The 7500-nt window shown below is 46.0% G+C and overlaps 1 protein-coding gene across 1 annotated transcript in view; it reads left to right on the top strand.

The window, feature by feature from the left end:
* The window catches only part of LOC124008217 (1-phosphatidylinositol 4,5-bisphosphate phosphodiesterase beta-3-like), a 123367-nt gene that overhangs the window by 85352 nt on the left and 30515 nt on the right, over positions 1-7500 (top strand).

Below are 7500 nucleotides of genomic sequence, written 5' to 3'. Positions count from 1 at the left end.
CATATTTTGGCAGAATTCTGCAGTCTCTCAAATGGGGTGTTTATCCCATTTAGTGAATTCTTGGTTGGGGACAGACCTCTCAACAATAGGATCTCACATCCTAATTAGTATCTGACAGAGACGGTCATAAGAAAAGGCAGCAGCAACATTATGTACAATTATTATTTATTTTTTTATCAGTTAGTAACTAAATAGGACAGTTGGTTAAGATCAGGTAAAATGTCAGTATCGGTGGAACTAGAAGTGTCAGTGAGATGGTAAGGCGATGTAGGCCTCCGGGATAATTTAGCTGAACTACGTTAGGGACCTGGGCAGTTTTTTCCAGGTTAATGCAAAGGGAGCACTTGTAAGAGCCAGGTTCTCCATGCTCAAGGAGATGGACGCTCCTCCTCCTTTGGTTTGGAAAGACAGAGTGGTGAAGCCAAGAGTATGCATTGTCTACGGCTGTCTGATGGGTGGGTGACCTCTGGGTGACCTCTGGGTGACCTCTGTGATGGGGGAGATGGGGGAGCGGACTGTGGAGTTTTATACTGAATTGTGTAGGGCAGAAGTGTGTGATCCTCTGTGTGCTCAGGTTTTGTTTGCAGAACTCCCTAAACTCTCTCGAGCACAGAGGGATGAAATGTACATTTTCCCTGTTGTCCCATGAACTGGCAGAGGCCGTAACCCAGATGTCCCCCAGTCGTGTACCGGGGGTCCCCCAGCTGAGCCCCGGAGGTCGATGGAGTTTTCTAAAAAATTCTGGTGAATAATTGGACTGGACTTCCTGTGCGTGAATGGGTCGGAGTAAAAAATGGAACTTAAGAACTGGATTTAAGAACTGGATGCCTGGAGGCAGGATGCCTGGAGGCAGGACTACAAGATATTTACCAATGTCTGTCTGTTTGGGCTGCCTGGCACGCTGCTGAAGGAGAGCTGGCGAATTAGCGTTTGGACCCGGCAACTGATGGCAGGAGGGTTACAAATAGAGGTCGACCGATTATGATTTTTCAACACCGATACCGATTATTGGAGGACCCCAAAAAAAACGATACCGATTAACTTCTTGCGTCGAGCCATCCCGGATGCGGGATCGTGAATACAGCCTCAAGCTCATTACCATAACGCAACGTTAACTATTCATGAAGATCGCAAATTAAATGAAATTAATCTATTTGCTCGCTCTCAAGCTTAGCCTTTTGTTAACAACACTGTCATCTCAGATTTTCAAAATATGCTTCTCAACCATTGCAAAACAAGCATTTGTGTAACAGTATTGATGGCTAACGTAGCATTTAGCGTAGCCTTTAGCATTAGCATTCAGCATGCAACATTTTCCACAAAAACCAGAAAAGCATTCAAATAAAATCATTTACCTTTTGAAGAACTTCAGATGTTTTCAATGAGGAGACTCTCAGATAGCAAATGTTCCGTTTTTCATGAAAGATTATTTGTTTAGGACAAATCGCTCCGTTTTCTGCGTCACGTTTAGCTACGGAAAAAAACCTGTATCCAGGATTGTGTAAATCTATCCGCAAGCTCATTAGCATAACACAACGTTAACTATTCATGAAAATCGCAAATGAAATGAAATTAATCTATTTGCTCTTAAGCTTAGCCTTTTGTTAACAACACTGTCATCTCAGATTTTCAAAATATGCTTCTCAACCATTGCAAAACAAGCATTTGTGTAACAGTATTGATGGCTAACGTAGCATTTAGCGTAGCCTTTAGCGTTAGCATTCAGCATGCAACATTTTCCACAAAAACCAGAAAAGCATTCAAATAAAATCATTTACCTTTTGAAGAACTTCAGATGTTTTCAATGAGGAAACTCTGTTAGATAGCAAATGTTCCGTTTTTACAAAAAATATTATTTGTGTCGACTAATCGCTCCGTTTTGTTCATCACATTTGGGGAGGGGGAGGGAAAAAAAATATATATATTAAGTCATTAAAACGCAAACTTTTTTCCAAATTAACTCCATAATATCGACAGAAACATGGCAAACCGATGTTTAGAATCAATCCTCAAGGTGTTTTTCACATATCTATCGACGATAAAATCCATCGTGGCATTTTACTTTCTCTTCTGAAGAAATGGAACGCGCATGGACCTACAGATTATGCACACAGGACACCGGGCGGGACACCAGGTAAATGTAGTCTCTTATGGCCAATCTTCCAATGATCTGCCTACAAACACTTCACAATGCTGCAGACACCTCGGGGAATAGACAGAAACCGCAGGCTCATTCCTGGCGCATTCACAGCCATATAAGGAGACATTGGAACACAGCGCCTTCAGAATCTGGGGCATTTCCTGTATGAAACTTCATCTTGGTTTCGCCTGTTGCATTAGTTCTGGAGCACGCACAGATAATATCTTTGCAGTTTTGGAGACGTCAGAGTTGTGTCTTTCCATGGCTGTCAATTCCATGCATAGTCGAGCATCTTTTCGTGACAAAATATTGCGCTTAAAACGGGCACGTCTTTTTATCCAATAATGACATAGCGCCCCCATAGGTTTAACAGGTTAATCGGCCGATTTCACACCAAAAATGTTTTTACAAAAAATATTTGCAATAATGACAATTTCAACAATACTGAATTAACACTTATTTTAACTCAATATAAAACATCAATTAAATCAATTTAGCCTCAAATAAATAATGAAACATGTTCAATTTGGTTTAAATAATGCAAAAACAAAGTGTTGGAGAAGAACGTAAAAGTGCAATATGTGCTATGTAAGAAAGCTAATGATTAAGTTCCTTGCTCAGAAAATGAGAACATATGAAAGCTGGTGGTTCCTACCTAAACTAAACCTGCCTGAGGCATGGAGGGGAGGGGGGAGGGGGTCTCTTGTGGTCTTTGCTCTCTGGTTACTGTGAAGAGCCTGTCACTGCCAGAGGGTCGCCATGGAAACGCCTGCTATTGGATTCCTACAACAATGCCAAAGCAGCCCCTCCTCCCAAACCAAATACACACACCAATCAACACTAACACCAACACGCTCCTCTAACATGCTAGTTTAGGGGGTTAGTTAATGGTGCAGACAGGACAGTTCTAGTTTAAACGTTCCATGATGGGTAATGCTGCCAGAAGAAAGATTTGGAGAGCTGCTTTTGAAGGTGTGTGTGTGTGTGTGTGTGTGTGTGTGGTCTGAATGTGAAAGATGGGGACATGGGTATGGTTGCATGTCTGAGGCGACGTGCAGATCGGTGTGCTTGTATCTGATGTGCAAGGCGAGAGTTTGAGAAAACATAAAGCCATAGAATGTTAGAGCTCTGCACGTCTTAGTGATAGAGGAGAGATGCTGGAGGGGTGGTAGAGCTCTGCATGCCTTAGTGATAGAGGAGAGATGCTGGACCGGTGGTAGAGCTCTGCATGCCTTAGTGATAGAGGAGAGATGCTGGAGGGGTGGTAGAGCTCTGCATGCCTTAGTGATAGAGGAGAGATGCTGGACCGGTGGTAGAGCTCTGCACGTCTTAGTGATAGAGGAGAGATGCTGGAGGGGTGGTAGAGCTCTGCACGCCTTAGTGATAGAGGAGAGATGCTGGACCGGTGGTAGAGCTCTGCACGCCTTAGTGATAGAGGAGAGATGCTGGACCGGTGGTAGAGCTCTGCACGCCTTAGTGATAGAGGAGAGATGCTGGAGGGGTGGTAGAGCTCTGCACGCCTTAGTGATAGAGGAGAGATGCTGGAGCAGTGGTAGAGCTCTGCACGTCTTAGTGATAGAGGAGAGATGCTGGAGGGGTGGTAGAGCTCTGCACGCCTTAGTGATAGAGGAGAGATGCAGGAGGGGTGGTAGAGCTCGGCACGTCTTAGTGATAGAGGAGAGATGCTGGAGGGGTGGTAGAGCTCGGCACGTCTTAGTGATAGAGGAGAGATGCAGGAGGGGTGGTAGAGCTCGGCACGTCTTAGTGATAGAGGAGAGATGCAGGAGGGGTGGTAGAGCTCTGCACGCCTTAGTGATAGAGGAGGGGTGGTAGAGCTCTGCACGCCTTAGTGATAGAGGAGAGATGCTGGAGGGGTGGTAGAGCTCTGCACGCCTTAGTGATAGAGGAGAGATGCTGGAGGGGTGGTAGAGCTCTGCACGTCTTAGTGATAGAGGAGAGATGCAGGAGCGATGACAGGATTAACACTGTTTAGCCTAGTCAGTGTCTAATACTGACAGGGAGGGTTAGCCTTGCCTGGCAACACTGATGACCAATTAGGTCGACCTTGTAGAGTGGAGGTTCTTACTCAGATATATCATGCATAATCAACTGTAGAAAATCAATCCTAATATGCAGCTAGATGTTTTAAGCTTTTGTCTTCATGGTTACAGCCCCAAAGCAGGTGTGTAATGTCATCAGGGGAAATGATATTTACCCGCTGAGCCTACTCATTTGTTCCCCACAAGACTTGATGAAACATTTTTGTAGTGGTAATTCACTCCTGGAAAAAATGGGATGAACTCATTTGAAATGCTTGTCACTGTGAATAATCAATGAAAGACAAACAAGGATGTAGAAGATGCCAAATGTTGTTTAAGGTGTCCTATGGGCTTCCTAGAATCAGGGGTCCTTCAGGAAGTGCCATATTGGCCCGAGTCCATTGATATCATTGGCTAACCCCCCCTAGGGAGTGTCCACATGCTCTCATTTCCTAATCATTCTCTGTGACCCACTGATCCACAAATGCCTGGACGGATGAAAGCAATTCACCTGAACTACCATTAATCTATTCCTTTCACCTGTCCTGGCCTCCTATAGACCAGTGTTCACTAGTGTGGATGATGCTGAGTCACTGGTTCATACTCCCTAACGACGCCAGGACAGCGGAGTCAATCACCACCTTCCGGAGACACCTGAAACCCCACCTCTTTAAGGAATACCTAGGATAGGATAAGTAATCCCTCTCACCCCCCCCCCCCCCTTAAGATTTAGATGCACTATTGTAAAGTGACTGTTCCACTGGATGTCATAAGGTGAATGCACCAATGTGTAAGTCGCTCTGGATAAGAGCGTCTGCTAAATGACTTAAATGTAATGTAAATGATAGGCTTGAAATCATAAACAGCGCTGTGCTTGCAAAGAGCTGCTGGCAAAACGCATGAAAGTGCTGTTTGAATGAATGATTGCAGGCCTGCTGCTGCTCAGTCAGACTGCTCTATCAAATCAGACTGAATTATAACATAATAACACACAGAAATACGAGCCTTAGGTCATTAATATGATCAAATCCGGAAACTATCATTTCGAAAACAAAACGTTTATTATTTCAGTGAAATACGGAACCGTTCGGTATTTTATCTAACTGGCGGCATCCCGTTAGATAAAATATAAAATATGTTTGTTACGCACAACCTTCAATGTTATGTGATATTACGTAAAATTCTGGCAAATTAGTTCGCAATGAGCCAGGCGGCCCAAACTGTTGCATGTACCCTGACTCTGTGTGCAATGAACGCAAGAGAAGTGACACCATTTCACCTGGTTAATATTGCCTGCTAAACTGGATCAGTAGTTATAACTAGTGATTATGATTGATTAATTGTTTTTTTTAAAGATAAGTTTAATGCTAGCTAGCAATTTACCTTGGCTTCTACTGCATTCGCGGAACAGGCAGGCTACTCGTGGAGTACAATGGTTAGAGCGTTGGACTAGTTAACCGTGCGTTTGCAAGAATGGATCCTCTGAGCTGACAAGGTGAAAATCTGTCGTTCTGCCCCTGAACAGGCAGTTAACCCACCGTTCCTAGGCTTTCATTGAAAATAAGAATGTGTTCTTAACTGACTTGCCTAGTTAAATAAAAGGTATAAATATATATATATAAATAAATAATAATAATTATAACAAATAATAATAAATAATAATAATCATAACAAATTTCCGATTGTTATGAAAACTTGAAATCGGCCCTAATTAATCGGCCATTACGATTAATCGGTCGACCTCTAGTTACAAAGGCTGGGTGACCTGAGACTGCTGGGAGAGGAGGGGAGGAAAACCCTGGAAGTCTTGGCACAACAAACAGGAATAACGTCTCTTAGGCTGCTGGAGAGATTCCTGGAGGAGGTCCTGTCTGAGACAGTAAGGGGGGTTCAGGAGGCCCTGTCTGAAGACAGTAAGGGGGGTCCAGGAGGCCCTGTCTGAGCCGGTAAGGGGGGTCCAGGAGGCCCTGTCTGAGCCGGTAAGGGGGGTCCAGGAGGCCATGTCTGAGACAGTAAGGGGTTCAGGAGGCCCTGTCTGAGACAGTAAGGGGGTCCAGGAGGCCCTGTCTGAGACAGTAAGGGGGTCCAGGAGGCCCTGTCTGAGACAGTAAGGGGGTCCAGGAGGCCCTGTCTGAGACAGTAAGGGGGGTCCAGGAGGCCCTGTCTGAGACAGTAAGGGGGTTCAGGAGGCCCTGTCTGAGACAGTAAGGGGGTTCAGGAGGCCCTGTCTGAGACAGTAAGGGGGTTCAGGAGGCCATGTCTGAGACAGTAAGGGGGTCCAGGAGGCCCTGTCTGAGACAGTAAGGGGGGTCCAGGAGGCCCTGTCTGAGACAGTAAGGGGGGTCCAGGAGGTCCTGTCTGAGACAGTAAGGGGGTTCAGGAGGCCCTGTCTGAGACAGTAAGGGGGTCCAGGAGGCCCTGTCTGAGACAGTAAGGGGGTGTTTGAGCGGCCAAAGGGGAGGGGCCACCAATGTTTCCGCCACTGCAGGTGACTGGGGGTCTGGAGGGTTTAGATTTTAACACTCTGAGCCTGGGGGAGTTTGAGGGGGTGGGAGGTAAAGCCCTCTATAACCACTGCATTAAGGTTAGGAACATTAGGAGCCTGGGGGAGTTTGAGGGGGTGGGAGGTAAAGCCCTCTATAACCTCTGCATTAAGGTGAGGAACATTAGGAGCCTGGGGGAGTTTGAGGGGGTGGGAGGTAAAGCCCTCTACAACCTCTGCATTAAGGTGAGGAACATTAGGAGCCTGGGGGAGTTTGAGGGGGTGGGAGGTAAAGCCCTCTACAACCTCTGCATTAAGGTGAGGAACATTAGGAGCCTGGGGGAGTTTGAGGGGGTGGGAGGTAAAGCCCTCTACAACCTCTGCATTAAGGTGAGGAGCATTAGAAGCCTAACAGGAGTGAAGGCACATCAGTGGCAGGGGGTATGTGGGGATTAGAGTATGGTGGGTTTTAGATGGAGGGCGCTCTACAAACCCCCAGTACCAAAGAGGTCAGGGGACCTCCAGTGGAGGGTTCTACATGGAGCCCCGGCCACTAACAGCTGGTTGGTACGGGTTGAACCGGGAGTCGGACAGGGGTGTCCTTTCTGTGTCTGTGAAACTGTGCATCGTGTGTTTTCTGTGTGTGCCAGGTTAATGCCTCTGTTGGAATGTCTGTGTGACAGGTTGGGATGGTTTTTACTGTTGGGATGTTTATAATGGGATACAGGTATTCAAATAAGGAGAAGGCCTAATGTGTGTTGTCTGTTTGCTCAGGCAAAGTTGTCTATTTGGCTAACAAGGAGGAGCAGGGTCAAAGGTTGGGGAGTAACAGACCCTTT

Source organism: Oncorhynchus gorbuscha, linkage group LG21 (genome assembly GCF_021184085.1).
Source record: "Oncorhynchus gorbuscha isolate QuinsamMale2020 ecotype Even-year linkage group LG21, OgorEven_v1.0, whole genome shotgun sequence".
Lineage (NCBI taxonomy): Eukaryota > Metazoa > Chordata > Actinopteri > Salmoniformes > Salmonidae > Oncorhynchus > Oncorhynchus gorbuscha.
This window is presented reverse-complemented; position numbering and strand designations above follow the sequence as displayed.